This window comes from Pinus tabuliformis, chromosome 4_1, assembly GCF_031772625.1.
Source record: "Pinus tabuliformis cultivar Carrire ecotype Pingquan chromosome 4_1, CPIR1, whole genome shotgun sequence".
NCBI lineage: Eukaryota > Viridiplantae > Streptophyta > Pinopsida > Pinales > Pinaceae > Pinus > Pinus tabuliformis.
In genome coordinates this window covers 358,444,594-358,465,405 of record NC_142303.1, presented here as the reverse complement: position 1 = coordinate 358,465,405, position 20,812 = coordinate 358,444,594, and positions in this window count along the sequence as shown.

Here is a 20,812-nt window from a genome sequence, read left to right as displayed (position 1 = left end):
ACATAGGAAGAGGAGGTCACTGGATCGGTACACTAGCTACATGGATTTGATGAGTGATCTTGTAGAGACTGAGCCATCCTCATTCAAGGAAGTTGTAGAGCAACCTATATGGGTAAATTCTATGGTAGAGGAATATGATTTCATATCAGAAATAATGTTTGGGAAGTGGTCCCAAGACCAGAGGACAAATCATTGGTGGGCTTGAGGTGGATCTAAAAGGTAAAGAAAGCATTAAACAGAAGCATAGAGAAACACAAGGCTAGATTTTTTGCTAAGGGGTTATCTCAGGTGGAGGGAAAGGATTATGAGAAGACATTTGCTCCGGTATCAAGGTACTCTATTCTTGCACTTGCAGTGTAAATGGTGTTAGCACTTGAAATTTCACCTCAGGCTGAAAAGGCAAACCTCAAAGCTACATCAAACCATTCAGCCTCGTAGCTAGCCCTACGGGGCAGGAGAAGGCTCTCTCCAGTCAATCTCGGTAAATTTTCAATGGGAAGACATGACCAATCAAGGTAACACTGATATTAGGCTAGTAAACTGATTTGAAGGTTGATTTGGGGGTTTTTTGGGTTTTTGGTGGCAATTTGAGGAACTGCAATTTAGGGTGCGGGGATTGGACACAGTTTCTGCAGGGGGGTCTTTGGGGCAAGGTAGGAACCTGTATTGATGTCTTTAGCTGAAGTGGATGATTAGGAAGAAAGATAATAAGGCTAAAGAGAGCAAACAATGGATTTGAATTCTCTTTAGATAGTAGAAAACATAGAAATTAAACAAATTTAAAAGTAGAGCATGGCAAGCATGAATTCTGACTTTATCACTTCATTTGTTTAATATGCAGCAGTATAGAAAGGAAATGAATCACATAAAAAAGCTTACAATAACATGAAGAAACACACCATCAACACCTGAGTCCACAAGAATCCCAAAGATGACTGCAAAACCCTGGTCTTCCTTAGCCAAAAATTGCAGAGATACAAGTGAAATATACAATGATAGCTCCTCCCTCAAGAGTCCAACCATGAAAATGAGCATGAAAGTACATAATATAGATGATCTAACCTCTTTCCCTGCCTCCATGGGTCAAGCTCACTATCCTAGGAGCTGTTTGAACAACTTCTAAACTAAGCACTACAAAATAGGCAGTCAAAACAACTTGCCTCTAAAAACTTGGAAACCAGTTCATACAGTCAAATTTACCCTTTTACATGAGAGAAACTTCTAGAAGAGTAAAAAAAGAGTAAAAGTATCCAAAAAGTGCCACAAGTACAGTCAAAAGGACCACCATCGACCTCAGCAAGTCAAACTGGAGCTAAACTGCAAATTCTGGGCTGAACTGGTCAAATCTGGCACAAATTCCTCAACGGGTCGCGCACTTTGGATCCCTGTTTGGAGGCCTTTCTGGTGTCAGAATGAGGTGCAGGATAGCTCGTTGGAAAGGTCTCTGAGTCTACTTTCCAAAACAATCTGAATTTTTGGATTTGGAGGTCATTTTCCCAGTAAAAAGTCAATTATCCCAAGACTACTTCTGCAGCTCAAAAAAGGGGCAGAAAGTCAAAATTTGGCTGTATTTTGACCTTTTGGAGGCCCAAAAATCCATGAAAACTCAAGGTAAGGCATGGGAATATGTAAATTTGCATGAGAAATCCAACAATGCTGAGTTTTCGCAAAACGGAGCTACGATGACAAAGGGTCTCACCGGGGGTGAGACCCGTTGAGAAGCCAAAACCTGTAAATTGCCGAAAAATGCCAAAAATGAGCCAAAACTCCCAAATTTTTTTGTGCTTGGTGCTGTGAAGAGGCTAGTGAGTGTCATGATGAGTGAGAGAAGCCTCGGCCAAGATGCGGAGGGGGTTGGTCTTCTTCTTCCACTTAAGAGCCTCGGCCAAGATGCGGAGGGGGTTGGTCTTCTTCTTCCACTTAAGAGCCTCGGTCAACCTTCTTTGGAACATTTTCATCTTTGCTTTACAAACGTGCATCCTAGCCCAATAATGGTTTTTCATGTTCCTTAGCAGCCTTTTGTCTTGGTTGGCCTTAGCCAACAGCCTCTCCAAGTGGGCATTCTCCTGAATAAGCAATGATTCCCGGTCAATAGGCAATGGGTCACCGGGCCTCCTACAGTTTAGGACTCGGTCACTACGAATCCTCCAAATCTCATCAAGTGCCTTCTCCTCCTCCAGCTGTGTGTTCCGCTGCTCTAGATATGTGATGGTCCATTGGGCACCCTCAAGTCTCCGCTGCAAAACATCATTCTCGGCCCGGAGCTGCTGAATGATCTCCTTTGCCTCTTGGCTCGGAGAACTGACCTCAAGATCAATCACCGGATCCTCATGAACCATGGGCTCTTTGCCCCTCTGCAATACCTGTGCTGGCGAAGAAAGCGAGGCCCCTTCCACCTGCTGTGGAGATAACACTCGCTGCTCTGAAGATGAAGGCGAGACCCCTTCCACCTGCTGTGGAGATAGTACTCGCCTAGCTGCTGCAAATAAGGCCCTTGGGCCTTTCTGATAGGTGACCATAGGAGTGGAGCTGACATGTCGGGTGATGGGAGCATCAGGCTGCTGAGATGGTCCTCCCTCCTCATGAATAGCCTCCTGATGTGGCTGAGGTGGCACTGTGAAAAACTCACGGGAGATGAACTCCTCCCATGAGATGCCCTGTTGAATCAACTGATGAGAGACTATAAGCTGGATCAAACCATAGTGACAAAGGCTCCTGTACTGCTAGGCCGGGGTCTTCCTCTGCAACATGGGTACCATCCTCTGAATGTTCTGAAATAGGAAGATCGGGAGGTTCATCATCCTCACCTGGGTGAAATGCATCAACAGGCGAATGTGATATGAATACACCTATGAAAATCTGCCCTCACATGTAAAATAATGCATGATAAGTCTCATGAGGGGAGCATACTCACTCTGAAGAAATCTGAATGGGAAAACACCTGTCAACAGTTTCACAAATGATGGCCGGATATAAGGCTCAAAGTGAACAAAATCAAGTAATTTGCGCTTAGGCCACACCTCACCCACATTTGGTATCCCTGTAGCCTCGGAGATCACCTCGGGTGTCAATATGAAATTCACCCCTGCAAGAGTGACATGTCCATCATGGAGGTGTAAGACAAACAAGCGGGCCAGCTCTCTATGATGCTGAATGTGAGTGAGCCTCTCACAAAACTGATAGCATGACATGTACCGGAAACAATTCAGTGCCAAAGGACAAGCCTGTAACTTTGCCAAAGAAGTAGGCTCCTCCCTCTTATGATGACCTCCCTTACCCCCTCTACGAGGCCTCCTCTGTTCCTCAATCTCTGTAGATGATGAATGGTCATCACCTTGCTCATAAGTCTCAGTATCTGACATGGTTTTGGAGCAAGGTGGGCAAACTGAAGGACAAATTGAATTGCTGCCTCTGCCTGCAAAAGTACTGAACTCTATGCTGTTTCAAGGGGAAAAACATGAGGGGAATGTTAGGGGAGGGAACTTCTTAACGAGGAATGGGGATATATGAAAATAACAGGGAATTTTCAAGGGAAACTTCACAAATTATCATGCATATAGGAACACATTTTAACATTGGGAAATCATTTGCAAAGAACATCTCATATGGGATAAAAACATGTATGATAATGAACATGGAAGGGGCATATATGTATCAATAGGGACATAGGGACACCATACACCAAATTTGCTTATAGGAGTTCATGTGTGTCATAAGGCAAATTTTTGCTCTTTTTGTTCTTAAGGAGTACATGCACATTGTTTTCACATAGAGGGAAGGGTTTCATGTATAAGGGGATATCAAGGGTATATAGGGGTTATGTACATGCCTCTAGATATACAGCAGCATTTATTTTCACATGACTCTTTCTTTATTTACAAATGTATCTTTTCTTTTGTTTTATTTTTTGCATGTGTATGGTAGAGGGAATTAGGGTTTTGTGTGCTTGTGAGAGGGGTAGGGTTTATAGCTTAGGGATGGGGGAAAAAAATCAACATTTTATGAACAAATAATATGGGACAGAGATGCAAGCATGACTATGAATGAAAGAGGGGAAGAAGGAAGGGACCAAATGGGACAAAAACACTTGAAACAGTCACAAAACCCTAGCACTTTACAAACATTAGCAAGCAGCCATATTAGTCCATTCATTTGCAAATTTAGAAGATGAAATCATAGCATACATCCATATTTTCACTACCAATATCAACAACCATGCATTAAGAGCCTACCTCGACCAATTGAGCAAATTTGAAGTGGAATAAAGGAATTTGTTTGAAGTTTTGATAGCAGGCAGTTGAACGGGTCGCGCACAGCCCAACGGGTCGCGCCCGTTATGATTTTGCACTGCCGGAGACCGCTGGACGGGTCGCGCACCGCCCAACGGGTCGCGCACGAGCCTGGACGGGTCGCGCACCTGCAAACTGCCCGAAACCCTTGTATTTTCGCCTCCTTCGCCTTCCACTCTCTCACAATCTCTCTTACAAGCTTGAAATGCACAATGAGAGTGAAAGGAAGGAACAATACCTTTTATAATCTCATTTTGAAAAAATTTCATTCAAAAACCCACTTTATAAAGTCTATTTTGTCACTTTTTTAAAACACTGATTTTCTTGGTTTCCTTTATCCTAAAGTTGACTTTTTGAGTGCTTTGACCTGATTCTTTTTGTAGGTAGATCATCTGAAGGACTGTGGCAAGGGGACCAGGGTTGTTGCTGCCTTTTTGAAAACATTTTGGAAATTTATTCTTTTTACAAAAATTATCATGACCTTGGCTTTAAAAACAGGGTTTTTAAATCCAAGGTTAAAAATGAACTGTACATGATGAAAATGTCAAAGGAACATGTTTATCATCCTCCCTCTGGCTTGCTGGTCACTCAAGGACTTTCAGAGACATGACTTTGCTAAGACAACTGACCAAAACCCTAGACCTAGAATTTTGACATTAAGACCAAACAAGAGCAGCTTGACAAACTCAATGACTGATATGACCTGATCCAGCAAAGCCAAGAGGGGTATGAATAGACCAACTCCTCCATCAGGGTTATGGCATGCCTAATGGGATGCAAACTTTGACACTGATGAGACACCTACTAATGCAAATGCAAAGAGTTTTGATCACTGATGGAGGGCTTTCAAGACCGACACTAACATTGGCTCCAATGGGGATGGTAGCTCCGTGGAGGTACCAAGAACCTTAGACATCTGGGAGAGCAGACCAGTGCTTGCAACCATTGGGCGATGGAGTCAACTTATTCACATGTGACCAATCTTGAAAACAACTTTATTTGACTTAGACAATTGACTGAAATTCAAAACTATCTTGGACACTAACTCACTAACTCTATACAGAAAATGAACTGACATGAAACAACTTGTAAAACTCACACCAACTAATCACCATTTTCAGAATTATAGCCTTCACCGCGGGCCCCAAACTGAAGATGGAAATCAGCTTCACACTTGCTGCAGAAAGAAAATGACATGGTATTTACAATGAGAGTGATTAGAGCAGAAAATGCTCAAGCATGATACCTTTTGAGCAGTCGGCCATTTACCGACCCTCCAAGACATTCATCTCCATTCATTTCTTTGAGAAGGAAAGCATTTGGACCACGGTATGCTGCAATTTTATAAGGACCCTTCCATAAGTTGTCGAATTTTCCATGCTTCCCTTTATCCTCATTGCGGGCATCCCACCGTAACACAACATCATCAATCTGAAACTCATCTGCCTTGGCCTTTTTGTCATAGATTCTCTTTATGCGCTCCTGCAACTTAAGGGAATTCTGGTGGACTTCTTCTCGTGTCTGCTGCAAATGAATCATTTGACTGATCCGTCATTGCATAGGATCCTCCTCACCACTAGCTTCTTGAAACAACTTGGCTACTGGGACACTAAGTGAAGTAGGAAACACTGCATCTATTCCGTAAACAATTTCAAAAGGTGACATACCAATTGACTTCTTTTGACTTACCCGATCAGCCCATAGTGCATTTATCAACTTCTTATGCCAGCTCTTCTTGTTTATTTCCAGCAATTTCTTTATAATATTCACAAGGGATTTGTTTGAAGATTCGGCCAGCCCATTACCTTGCGGATGATAAGCGGTTGAATGCCCCAAACTGATGTTATATTTAAAGCAAAAATCAACCAACTTCTTTGATTTGAATGCAGCTGCATTGTCAGTAATTAACTTTTGGGGACAGCCAAAACGTGATAAGATATTATTTTCAAGAAAGGAAATAATTACCAAATCTGTGGCCTGCCGGGTGGGAATAGCTTCAATCCATTTTTTGAAGTAATCTGTAGCTGTCAAGATCCATCGATGCTGCCCAGAAGATGCAAGGTGGATTTCGCCAATAAAATCCAAGCCCCATTGCTGAAATGGTGCACTGATTTCCACCGGTTTGAGAGGCAAGGGCTGTAATTTCTGTTTTCCTTGAAAAATTTGACATTCATGACAGCTCTTTACCGCTTTATACACATCAGAAAATAAAGAAGGCCAATAGAAACCGGCTCTCAAAATCTTATTAGCCGTGGTTTTCCAAAATAAGTGACCCCCACAGTCACCTTTATGGAAGTCATCTACTGTTGTTTTTGCTTCCTCTTCGACCAAACAGTTCAGCAAGATGCCACCGGGATCCTTCCAATAAAGTGCAGATTTGATAATGCAAAATTTGGCAGCCTTAAGCTTCAATGTTCTAGCTTTGTTTCTAGGCATGCCAGGAGGTGCAGATAAGTTTTGAAGCACATAAACTATATCAGCATACCAAGGAGAAGACATAAAGATATCGGACACCTGTAGAACTGAATTTTCTTCATCTTCATCGGACAAGGCAGCAATCAAATTTATATCAAGGACATGAAGGTTCGCTTCAGCCATCAACTTAGCTAAGCCTTGGCCTTTAATCAACTTGGTAGGCTTAATTTCAACATCATATTCTAAGAGTGCAGCAATCCACTTACCCCTTCTTCCTTCCGGTTCCGTTTGTACTAAAACATCCTTCACAGCTGCATTAGGGACATATGCTAATACATGAGAATTCAATATGTAAACTCGGAAATCTTTCAATGCTTTGATCAGGGCCAATGCTTGCTTCTCAATGATATTATAATTCAGCGCTCCGTCTCTTATGATGCGGCTGAAAAAAGCTATGGGCCTCTCAACTCCATCTCTCTTTTGCATCAATACAGCTGCCAATGTATGCTCAGAGGCAAATGAAAACAAAATAAAATCCTGTGTATAATCTGGGCTAATCAAAGTTGGAGCTGAAGATAAGATTACCTTTATCAAATTAAACGATTTCACCGCCCCTTCGGTCCATCTTAGTTCGCTGTCCTTCTTGAGCATATTGGTTATCTCTCTGAGATGTTCAGCAAGATTGGGAATGAAACGACGCAGAAAATTCAACTTACCATTAAAGGACTGAATTTCTTTCTTGCTACGGGGCTGCTCCAATTGCTGAATTGCTTCCACTCGTGCAGGGTCTATACGAATGCCATCTTTAGAAATGATATGGCCTAGCAGCTTGCCTTCACTCATAGCAAAAAGACTTTTCTTCGGATTCAATGAGATGCCATATTTTCTGCATTTTTCAAACACCTTAGTCAAATGAAACAAATGCTCTTCATCTGATTTAGAAAACACGGTCAAATCATCAAGATAAACTACTAAAAAGACATCCTTCTCATTTGCAAAGGCCATGTCCATTGCCCGCTGAAATGTGGCACCCGCATTCTTCAATCCAAACGGCATCTTGGCATAATGAAATGTACCCCATGGAGTAGTAAATGCTGTCTTGTCACGGTCATCTTCGTGCACTAAAATCTGATTATATCCGGAGTAACCATCAAGCAATGACATTCTAGATGCCCCCACAACCCGCTGCAATATGTGATCCATCTTGGGCAGCGGATAATTGTCCTTTAATGACACTTTGTTCAGATTTCTAAAGTCTATACACAAGCGAATCTCACCGGTTTTCTTCCTCACGGGCACCAAGTTTGAGATCCAATCGGAAAACCGGATTGGCACTATGATTCCGGACTTATACAACCTGTTGACTTCCTTCTCAATTAATGGCAGCAATTTAGGATTAATTCTTCTCAACTTTTGCCGGAAAGGCTTTTGATTTGGCTTTATGGGAATGGTATGCTGAATAATGCTTGTGTCATAAGTTTTCAAATCTGAATAATCCCATGCAAAAACATTAGAATACAGAGACAATAATCTGATATACTCTTGCTTTACCTTAGGCGGCAACGCTTTTGAAAGCTTCACCATCTTTGGATTTGCAGCTGTCCCAAGGTTCACATCCTCAACTCCTTCAGCTGTTGGCCTCAAAGTTGGCTTGCAGGCCACATCATCCTGATCAAACAATTCCTCCAAAGGAATCAATCCTTTTGGAATGTGATTATCTTTGAGCTGCAATACATCCATATGATTCACTCCCTTAGCTTCCGTATCTATTGAGATGTCTTCAAACTTACCCTTAACTTGCAGAAAATCTTCAATTTCTTCGTCATCTTGGAACACTTGCCAACACCTTTGGTTATCTGGAACTGTAGGATGATGCTTCACATATATCTCAAACTTATTGCTGGAATTCATGGGTATTTTCAAATTACTTGCCGCCTTAGCCAATGCATCCGCAACACCATTTTGAATCTGGGGCACACATGTCAAAGTATGTTCAGAAAATCTTTTCAAGATATCTAAAACAGCATTTCTATAAGCTCTCATGCGAGGATGTTTGGCCTGAAATTCACCTTTCACTTGCTTGATAACTAATTCGAAGTCGCCATATACTGCTATTTTCTTTGCCTTTAACTTCAAAAGGATTTTCAAACCAGCAATAAGAGCTTCATATTCTGCCTCATTATTCGAACAATCAAAAGCCAATTTATAAGAACATACTCGTACCTTGCTTGGAACTTGATCTTGGGCTGAGAATGGGCTTCGGATCCACACACCTATACCAGCACCATCGCTGCCCACTGCACCATCAAAATCCATAGTCCAAAGACCCTCTTCATCATCTTCTAGGTGCTGAAAGTCTGATTTTGTTTCATGTTCTGTTTGCTGCCCATTTATTTCTGCAATTGGCCTTATGACAGCAGACCTTTCTTCACTTTCCTTTCTCAAAACATCCCTGAAATTTTCTGAAATGTCTGGTATATCTTCTACTTGAACTAACTGACTATCTACCTCATTGAAATTTTCCGCAAACAAAACAAAAGATTCTAAATCTGTCTGTACATAATTTACAGGATGATTCACGGGCTTTTCCTTACTAGTGATCATGTATTTCATCTTTTGTTCTCGATATAACTTCCTCATTTGACCGAAAACTGGAATTGAAGCATATGAAAAATCAAGCTGAATTGTACCTTTGAGTTTGGCTCCCCATGACCTTGACAACAACATGCCAAATCGTGGAGGAATGTCCGCCACCACCACATCCATTAAAACATTCTTCGCTGGAATTTGATCTAGACTCACCACTAAGTCTTTGATCAAACCAATGCATCTTACCCGGCTAGAATCAAACGAATACAAATCATGGTACTTCCTTGTGATGTCAAGCCCCAGTTTCTCCATGATTGTTTTCGTCATCAAATTATGTGAAGCTCCCGAGTCAAACATAGCATTATGCAGCACAAACTCATGCAATCGCAAACTAATATAAAATGGAGGAATGTCACTCTCGGGAGACTCACCATTCAAAGCTGGCCCAAAGATTAACTCCGGCTGATCATCTTGTACATTCACCATGTCTAGCATTGGGTCAAAATTCAGCAACTTGGAAATTTGGCCTCGGTAAGTAGCTTTCTTCATAACCTCCGTTAAAGGAATAGATATCTTCACCTTTGCAATTTCATTCTCCAAACTGAAAACAGGAAACCTCTCACCTTCCTTTGCCGGATTATCTCTCTTCTCCGCTTTATCCTTTGGTGCACTCGATGGCTGATCTACTTTAACTGCTGATGATGTTTGAGTTGATGATGGACCGGCTATATCTTTACCTTTTGAAAAAACCGAATCATTCTTTGCTGCAATGTCTTTCTTTTTCTGCACGGGATTTATAGGAATAGCCCGGCTTCTCAATTGCCTTTGTTGTCCTTGCTGAGCTGATAATGCATTCAAATACCCTCTTTGATATTCTTCAGATTCTTCTTCAAGTATCATATCATTTGACAAAATATAATGCTCATCTTGGGGAAAGACAGAATTACTCACCAACTCATCTTCTTCCGTGATATATGTAGGCATATCATCAGGGGTAAAGAAATGATTTTCCTCACCAACATTATCACCCTCATCTTCAGACTCTTGACTAACAAAATTCTGCTGAAAAGGCGGTTTCATTTGCTGTTGAACTGCTGTGTCTTGTGCCTTTGCTTCACGCTGCTTGATCCTATATTGTTGCTGCTGACCTCTGAAATTTGGGTTACGAATCTGCGGTTCCGGCTTGTCAATTGTGACCCTTTCAAGTAACCTCTTCACCTGTTCAACTTGCTGAAGAACCTGATTTGATGTGGATGCCTCCTCCTTGATGGTGACTCGCTTTTCTGCCTTCATTCTTGCTCTTTTATCATTCAAATTTGCCTCAACGCTGACAGCAATTTTCTGCATATCCTCCAAGGTAGGGGGATCTCGGTCTCTCAGTGAATAAGCCATCTCCGGATCAAAACCATCCGGGAATTTGAGAAGTGCTGATTTTCTAGATGGCCTCAAATCATCGGGAATAGCATTATAAACTGTATTGAATCTGATTATGTAATCTTGAACAGACTCACCCGGATTACGCTTGAGGTTGTTGTATTCGGCATTGATTTGAAGCGGATCCTTTCTGATTTCCCACCGATCTAAGAATTGATTCTGAAGTGCTTCCAAGGATCTGCCGATCTCCGTACCTGAGAATCTCCACCCAATGTTGAATTGAGAAATCAATGAAAGGTAGCACCTGGACAAGAAACAAAGGTGTGTAAGTTAACCAAATATCTCTATGGTATAAAACGGACTCCCAGAGCCTGGTACATAAAAATTGATGAGCATTTTGCACAGCACGGCTGAAAGAGAAGCCCTTATGATCCTAACCTCTACTGCAAAGATCAAGGGGGGATATTGTGATCATCGTTGTGTATGTCGATGACTTAGTAATCACAGGTAGTTATGAGAAGAGAATTTTGGCAGGATTTGAAAAGGTCCTTTGACATGACCGATCTTGGCAATGCTGTTAGCTGTTAACCCTCTGAACCATTTTCTTACTTCTCCGGCAAATGTTTGCACGAACAACCGCATGGTAACATCTTCTTCATCTAACTCATATAGATCAAAGAAAGTGGACATTTTATCGATATGTTGCTAAGCTGTAATACTTTGTGGAGTGCCATCAAACATGGGGATTTTTCTTTGGTAATCAGCAGGCATATCATGAAAATTAGCAGGCAATGCAAGTGGGGCAAACCGGGCTGCCATTTTTCTAGGTAAGGTAGGTCTTGGAGTAGCAGGCGGAGTAGGTGTAGCGGTATGAGGAGTAAGAGGAGGAGAAGCAGTATGTGATGCTGAAGGCGAAACAACTGTAGATGGAGGATGAGTAACTATGGGAGAGATAACAATAAAAGGAGGATTTGTCTGTTCATGCGCCGTGATAGAAGATCCAATATGACCAGAGATATTTTCAAGGAAATCAGCAAGAGTAGTAGCTTGTACACGTGTCTGGAGATTCCTCAAAATGAAGTTTTCAACTAATTTGTTATGCCTCTCAAATTCAATAGCAGCTGCAAAATCAGGATTAGGAACTAGAGTTGCAAGTGCACTTTCAGATTTAGTTTTGAACAGAGACAACTCAAAGCTTTCGTCAAAATCTAAATCTTCAAGATACTCAAAAATAGCTGGGCATGAATGAGATCTGAAAATGGGTCTAGGATCTGTAGCCAGCTTGTTTTCTCAGAATAACTAGGAAAGAAAAAGCGTTTCAGCCTGTGAAAACTCTCAACCTATCATCCACGGCTCAGAGTTAACAAATACATGGGGATAAGATGTCAAAGCAGCGCTATATTCACAAGCTCACGGAGATTGACTGAAGCAGCGTTTATCTACTTGCGCTGATGTAAAACAAGAGCGTTTTCGAAGGCTACCTGGCGTAACTTCAGGCTCCGTCTAAGACTTATGAAATAACACGACTATGAACAAGGAATTTGATGTTCTCCCCAGTATGGTCGCCAGTATGTTAGCACTTGAAATTTCACCTCAGGCTGAAAAGGCAAATCTCAAAGCTACATCAAACCATTCAGCCTCGTAGCTAGCCCTACGGGGCAGGAGAAGGCTCTCTCCGGTCAATCTCGGTAAATTTTCAATGGGAAGAGATGACCAATCAAGGTAACACTGATATTAGGCTACTAAACTAATTTGAAGGTTGATTTGGGGGTTTTTTGGGTTTTTGGTGGCAATTTGAGGAACTGCAATTTAGGGTGCGGGGATTGGACACAGTTTCTGCAGGGGGGTCTTTGGGGCAAGGTAGGAACCTGTATTGATGTCTTTAGCTGAAGTGGATGATTAGGAAGAAAGATAAGAAGGCTAAAGAGAGCAAACAATGGATTTGAATTCTCTTTAGACAGCAGAAAACATAGAAATTAAACAAATTTAAAAGTAGAGCATGGCAAGCATGAATTCTGACTTTATCACTTCATTTGTTTAATATGCAGCAGTATAGAAAGGAAATGAATCACATAACAAAGTTTACAATAACATGAAGAAACACACCATCAACACCTGAGTCCACAAGAATCCCAAAGATGACTGCAAAACCCTGGTCTTCCTTAGCCAAAAATTGCAGAGATACAAGTGAAATATACAATGATAGCTCCTCCCTCAAGAGTCCAACCATGAAAATGAGCATGAAAGTACATAATATAGATGATCTAACCTCTTTCCCTGCCTCCATGGGTCGAGCTCACTATCCTAGGAGCTGTTTGAACAACTTCTAAACTAAGCACTACAAAATAGGCAGTCAAAACAACTTGCCTCTAAAAACTTGGAAACCAGTTCATACAGTCAAATTTACCCTTTTACATGAGAGAAACTTCTAGAAGAGTAAAACAAAAGTAAAAGTATCCAAAAAGTGCCACAAGTACAGTCAAAAGGACCACCATCGACCTCAGCAAGTCAAACTGGAGCTAAACTGCAAATTCTGGGCTGAACTGGTCAAATCTGGCACAAATTCCTCAACAGGTCGCGCACATCATCCTCAACGGGTCGCGCACTTTGGAGCCCTGTTTGGAGGCCTTCTTGGTGTCAGAATGAGGTGCGGGATAGCTCGTTGGAAAGGTCTTTGAGTCTACTTTCCAACCCAACCAGAATTTTTGGATTTGGAGGTCATTTGCCTAATCAAAAGTCAATTCTCCCAAGACTACTTCTGCAGCTCAAAAAAGGGGCAGAAAGTCAAAATTTGGCTGTATTTTGACCTTTTGGAGGCCCAAAACTCCATGAAAACTCAAGGTAATGCATGGGCATATGTAACTTTGCATGAAAAATCCATCAATGCTGAGTTTTTGCAAAACGGAGCTACGATGACAAAGGGTCTCACCGGGGGTGAGACCCGTTGAGAAGCCAAAACCTGTAAATTGCCCAAAAATGCCAAAAATGAGCCAAAACTCCCAAAAATTTTTGTGCTTGGTGCTGTGAAGAGGCTAGTGAGTGTCATGATGAGTGAGAGAAGCCTTGGCCAAGATGCGGAGGGGGTTGGTCTTCTTCTTCCTCTTAAGAGCCTCGGTCAACCTTCTTTGGAACATTTTCATCTTTGCTTTACAAACGTGCATCCTAGCCCAATAATGGTTTTTCATGTTCCTTAGCAGCCTTTTGTCTTGGTTGGCCTTAGCCAACAGCCTCTCCAAGTGGGCATTCTCCTGAATAAGCAATGATTCCCGGTCAACAGGCAATGGGTCACCGGGCCTCCTACGGTTTAGGACTCGGTCACTACGAATCCTCCAAATCTCATCAAGTGCCTTCTCCTCCTCCAGCTGTGTGTTCCGCTGCTCTAGATATGTGATGGTCCATTGGGCACCCTCAAGTCTCCGCTGCAAAACATCATTCTCGGCCCGGAGCTGCTGAATGATCTCCTTTGCCTCTTAGCTCGAAGAACTGACCTCAAGATCAATCACCGGATCCTCATGAACCATGGGCTCTTTGCCCCTCTGCAATACCTGTGCTGGCGAAGAAAGCAAGGCCCCTTCCACCTACTGTGGAGATAACACTCGCTGCTCTGAAGATGAAGGCGAGACCCCTTCCACCTGCTGTGGAGATAGTACTCGCCTAGCTGCTGCAAATAAGGCCCTTGGGCCTTTCTGATAGGTGACCATAGGAGTGGAGCTGACATGTCGGGTGATGGGAGCATCAGGCTGCTGAGATGGTTCTCCCTCCTCATGAATAGCCTCCTGATGTGGCTGAGGTGGCACTGTGAAAAACTCACGGGAGATGAACTCCTCCCATGAGATGCCCTGCTGAGTCAACTGATGAGAGACTATAAGCTGGATCAAACCATAGTGACAAAGGCTCCTGTACTGCTGGGCCGGGGTCTTCCTCTGCAACATGGGTACCATCCTCTGAATGTTCTGAAATAGGAAGATCGGGAGGTTCATCATCCTCACCCGGGTGAAATGCATCAACAGGCGAATGTGATATGAATACACCTGTGAAAATCTGCCCTCACATGTAAAATAATGCATGATAAGTCTCATGAGGGGAGCATACTCACTCCGAAGAAATCTGAATGGGAAAACACCTGTCAACAGTTTCACAAATGATGGCCGGACATAAGGCTCAAAGTGAACAAAATCAAGTAATCTGCGCTTAGGCCACACCTCACCCACATTTGGTATCCCTGTAGCCTCGGAGATCACCTCGGGTGTCAATATGAAATTCACCCCTGCAAGAGTGACATGTCCATCATGGAGGTGTAAGACAAACAAGCGGGCCAGCTCTCTATGATGCTGAATGTGAGTGAGCCTCTCACAAAATTGATAGCATGACATGTACTGGAAACAATTCAGTGCCAAAGGACAAGCCTGTAACTCTGCCAAAGAAGTAGGCTCCTCCCTCTTATGATGACCTCCCTTACCCCCTCTACGAGGCCTCCTTTGTTCCTCAATCTCTATAGATGATGAATGGTCATCACCTTGCTCATAAGTCTCAGTATCTGACATGGTTTTGGAGCAAGGTGGGCAAACTGAAGGACAAATTGAACTGCTGCCTCTGCCTGCAAAAGTACTGAACTCTATGCTATTTCAAGGGGAAAAACATGAGGGGAATGTTAGGGGAGGGAACTTCTTAACGAGGAATGGGAATATATGAAAATAACAGGGAATTTTCAAGGGAAACTTCACAAATTATCATGCATATAGGAACACATTTTAACATTGGGAAATCATTTGCAAAGAACATCTCATATGGGATAAAAACATGTATGATAATGAACATGGAAGGGGCATATATGTATCAATAGGGACATAGGGACACCATACACCAAATTTGTTTATAGGAGTTCATGTGTGTCATAAGGCAAATTTTTGCTCTTTTTGTTCTTAAGGAGTACATGCACATTGTTTTCACATAGAGGGAAGGGTTTCATGTATAAGGGGATATCAAGGGTATATAGGGGTTATGTACATGCCTCTAGATATACAACAGCATTTATTTTCACATGACTCTTTCTTTATTTACAAATGTATCTTTTCTTTTGTTTTATTTTTTGCATGTGTATGGTAGAGGGAATTAGGGTTTTGTGTGCTTGTGAGAGGGGTAGGGTTTATAGCTTAGGGATGGGGGAAAAAAATCAACATTTTATGAACAAATAATATGGGACAGAGATGCAAGCATGACTATGAATGAAAGAGGGGAAGAAGGGACCAAATGGGACAAAAACACTTGAAACAGTCACAAAACCCTAGCACTTTACAAACATTAGCAAGCAGCCATATTAGTCCATTCATTTGCAAATTTAGAAGATGAAATCATAGCATACATCATTATTTTCACCACCAATATCAACAACCATGGATTAAGAGCCTACCTCGACCAATTGAGCAAATTTGAAGTGGAATAAAGGAATTTGTTTGAAGTTTTGATAGCAGGCAGTTGAACGGGTCGCGCACAGCCCTGGACGGGTCGCGCACAGCCCAACGGGTCGCGCCCGTTATGATTTTGCACTGCCGGAGACCGCTGGACGGGTCGCGCACCGCCCAACGGGTCGCGCACGAGCCTGGACGGGTCGCGCACCTGCAAACTGCCCGAAACCCTTGTATTTTCGCCTCCTTCGCCTTCCACTCTCTCACAATCTCTCTTACAAGCTTGAAATGCACAATGAGAGTGAAAGGAAGGAACAATACCTTTTATAATCTCATTTTGAAAAAATTTCATTCAAAAACCCACTTTATAAAGTCTATTTTGTCACTTTTTTAAAACACTGATTTTCTTGGTTTCCTTTATCCTGAAGTTGACTTTTTGAGTGCTTTGACCTGATTCTTTTTGCAGGTAGATCATCTAAAGGACTGTGGCAAGGGGACCAGGGTTGTTGCTGCCTTTTTGAAAACATTTTGGAAATTTATTCTTTTTACAAAAATTATCATGACCTTGGCTTTAAAAACAGGGTTTTTAAATCCAAGGTTAAAAATGAATTGTACATGATGAAAATGTCAAAGGAACATGTTTATCATCCTCCCTCTGGCTTGCTGGTCACTCAAGGACTTTCAGAGACATGACTTTGCTAAGACAACTGACCAAAACCCTAGACCTAGAATTTTGACATTAAGACCAAACAAGAGCAGCTTGACAAACTCAATGACTGATATGACCTGATCTAGCAAAGCCAAGAGGGGTATGAATAGACCAACTCCTCCATCAGGGTTATGGCATGCCTAACGGGATGCAAACTTTGACACTGATGAGACACCTACTAATGCAAATGCAAAGAGTTTTGATCACTGATGGAGGGCTTTCAAGACCGACACTAACAAATGGGATGGAAGATTCACCATACGGATGTGAAGACAACATTCCAAAATGGAGTTATTGAGGAGGATATGTACATTAAACAACCAGAATGTTTTGAGACCTTTGACAAAGAGTCGCATGCGTGTAGACTCAAGTGAGCATTGTATGGATTGAAGCAAGAACCCCATGCTTGGTACACCAGGATCGAAAACTATCTCACTGGTTTGGGCTTCACCAAAAGTGAAGCAGATGCAAACCTTATCATATTGTTGTTGAAATTAAATTATTGATTATTGTGTTATATGTCAGTGATTTAATTTTAATCGGTGATGAGAAGTTGATCAATTCTTGCAAAGAAGATATTGCAATATAATTCGAGATGAAGGACATAGAACTCATGCATTATTTCCTTGTTTGGAAGTATGGCAAGGATATGGGGAACTATTTGTCTCTCAAGGCAAGTATGCCAACGAGATACTAAATAAGTTCTACATGGAGAGTAGCAAACCCATGGACACTCCTCTAGTAAGAAGTTGGAGGAAAGAGGATGCCACTTTAGGTGAGGAGGTGAAGGCTACCATTTACATGTAACTTGTGGGTACACCTATGTATTTGGTGAACACACGAACATGCATGTGTTATATAGTTAACTAGCTTAGTCAAGCAATGGTTAAGCTAACCAAACTCTATGGGAAGGCAATAAAGTATGTGTTGAGATACCTTAGAGGCACTACTCAGTTTTTTCTTTGGTATAGATGGATAGAGGGAGTGAAGATGCAAGGCTTCATAGATGTAGATTGGGTGGGGAGCCCACCAGATAGGTGGAGCACATTGGGAGGAATTTTCAATGTTGGGTTAGAAATGGTTCCTTGGTACAATAGGAAGTAGAGATCTATAGCACTCATCTCAACATAAGCAAAGTACATGGCTAAAAGTCAAGTAGCATGTCAAGAAATCTAGATGAGAAATATTATTGTTGGGTTATTTGGTCAAATGATGGATCCTACTATGATTTATTGTGATAATCATAGTTGTATCAAACTCTCTGAGAATCTTGTATTTTGTGATCGATCAAAGCATATCGATATCCACTATCACCATCTATGGGATTGTGTGCAAAGTTGAATTATGTTGTTGGAGTACATTCTTATAGAGGAACAAGATTCATATATTTTGACAAAGGCTTTGTCAAGAGGAAATTTGAATTCCATAGAGGAAGGATTGGGGTATCTGAAAATTTATAGGCCATTTTGTCACATCCAATCAATGAACCTCCTGATGGGATCAATCAACATCCTATTCCCCTTTGTCATCATCATTGCACAAATCCTTAAGCATGACTCTCCCTAATCCCCGAGTTTCTTCTTGAAAGAACCTTGTTACAGTCATTTTAAGGATTAGCGCACCCTGCATAACTGAGCAACTGCATTGCAGTGCAATCTCTCCTTCTCTCAGGGTGCTATGTAGTGCACCCCACCTAACCGTGGGGGTGCGTTGATTCTAGAAGTTTAGGAAAAAATAAAAAAAATTCTGAAGCTTCCTCTTCCAAAAGATTCCATAGGTTGTTTCAACCATTTACCTTGGATAAACATTCAAATCATCTAATTACACCTCAGAGAAATAACCATCTATCCCTTGAGCTCATCCTCCCATCACTTGTGGATCTCAGGCCTAGATTGGTAAATGGATAAGAATTCATGAACTACCTCTCCTTCCTATATATTTACCTCATTCCAAAAGCACCTGGTTAGTTTTTGGGTTGGATTTTGGAGAGTGATTATGCTCTTATGTTGTTGTAGTGAGTGGTCATCATCTCATGCATTTAGGGTGATTGGAGGTGGATATTGTGACAAGGAAAGGAGAATTCAACAACTTGGAGGAGATCTTCTACAAGATCTACTGCTACTTATGGTTGTAATCTCCTTCCATTTGTATTAATGCAAAGAATTCATTGTTTTCCTATATGTGATGTCATTATTCCATATATTTCAATACCATGTTGATATATTGAATGAAGTACTTAGATGATATTGCATAGATCTCATGGTTTCTTGGCTTGTGTTATCTAAATGTGTAGGTTCTAATTTTGGCATTAAGAGCTGGAACCGGAGCTTCTAGGTAGGCCTCAACTCCGTCATCTATTTACTTTAAGGAAAAGCATTGTGTTCCTTGTCTCTACGTTGTTCTAGGTTAGCCACTGACCTAGGGGAGATACTTCTGTCTGCAATTGTAAATCTTGTATAACAATGATAATCTCTTTCTTGTTGAGATGAAGTGTTGAAAATGCAGCAAGAAAATCTAGTTTTTACTTTGCCTTGGTTAAACTAGATTAAAATTCAAATTTCAATTTCAGCAAAATACTTGGAGGTAGTTAACTAAGGTGACATGACACTTTCCACTCATTTAATTCGAGTTGGAGACACTTGAGTTGAGTTCAATATGATTGATTGCTAATTTCTACTAATATGTTTGAGTTAAATTGAGTTATTGTTAGTTAAACTAGTTCTAAATGCTAGAGGAACTAGTGGAAGGTCCAACAGTGGGGTGTGACTTTAGTCATCTTCAATGATGAACTGGTTAACTAATCAATCAAACCCAGAATAACTAATGCATGCAGATAATTAAAGTTACCCAATTGAGATTGGAGTTCAAAGGAAGTGTACTATCAGTTGTAAATGATTCCAAGTTGTACGGGTGGTGCATGCAATCAAATATTGGCCTAAAGGAATTATGCAATCCAGATTGAGGAATTTCCTAATTAATAGGGGCATAATTCCTCAAGGGACAATGAGAAGAAATAGGATCTTGGAGGACATGAAAATTGGCTAAGTATTGGCAAGAATCAATCAGTCACGCAGAGGGATAAACTTTACACTTGCAGAGGTTTCTCATGCTTGAGCGAGCATTGTATTTCTTCTTTGGTCTTTGATTAATGCAATACATATAGTAAGGGGTTTTGAGAAGTTTCTTTCCCTAGATAAATCTTTGTGTATGTGTGTTAAAATTTGTATGCATGTTTATGATATGTGTTCTTGATTGTGAATTTATTTCCATAGATGAGTAGAGTAGATTTGAGTCTTATGATTTAGTAAATTCCATGAGAAGTTTCATATCTACATAAAATTTCTACAACATATTCATAATCTCAAACATACTGACTCCTAGCAAAATCACTTGAACTATGGCATACTCATAATCTAACTTCTAATAATTAAAATCACTATTGTGTGCAATAAAAATTCATACATAATCTAATTTTCTATTAGGATAAGATGAAAAAACCAATAACACATCTAATCTCATTTTTAACTCACATCAGCATGATAAAATTGAGAATTCTACTCATTCACTTGGCTACACAATTTCCATGCTGAAATTTTGTGTGAAATTTCAAGGTAGAATGTGCTCTTGTGCATCTTAAGGAGGTTCATATATTTAACATTATACACAAAAAAAATTCTTAAAACCATTTGGAAAGTGGTGGCTAGTCTTTTGTTAGATCCATAACTAATATTGGCCGTAAGGGCACAATGAACTTTCAACTCATAGGTGAATCAATACTCTTTGGTGTATTCCGATTCTCCATAAAAATGATGCAAGGCATCTAGAACTTCTTCATGGGATTCTTCACAATCTTCTTATTCATGAGAGGGATGACCATTTTCCTAGTCTCTCCCATTCCTCTCCTCCCTATTCTCTGTTACTATTACCCTGTGTTTCTAGCTCCTCATACATTATTATTGTAATATTTTTATTAAATATTAAGGTTTTATTATAGCTAATAATAATAATAATATATTTTTTATAACGCAATA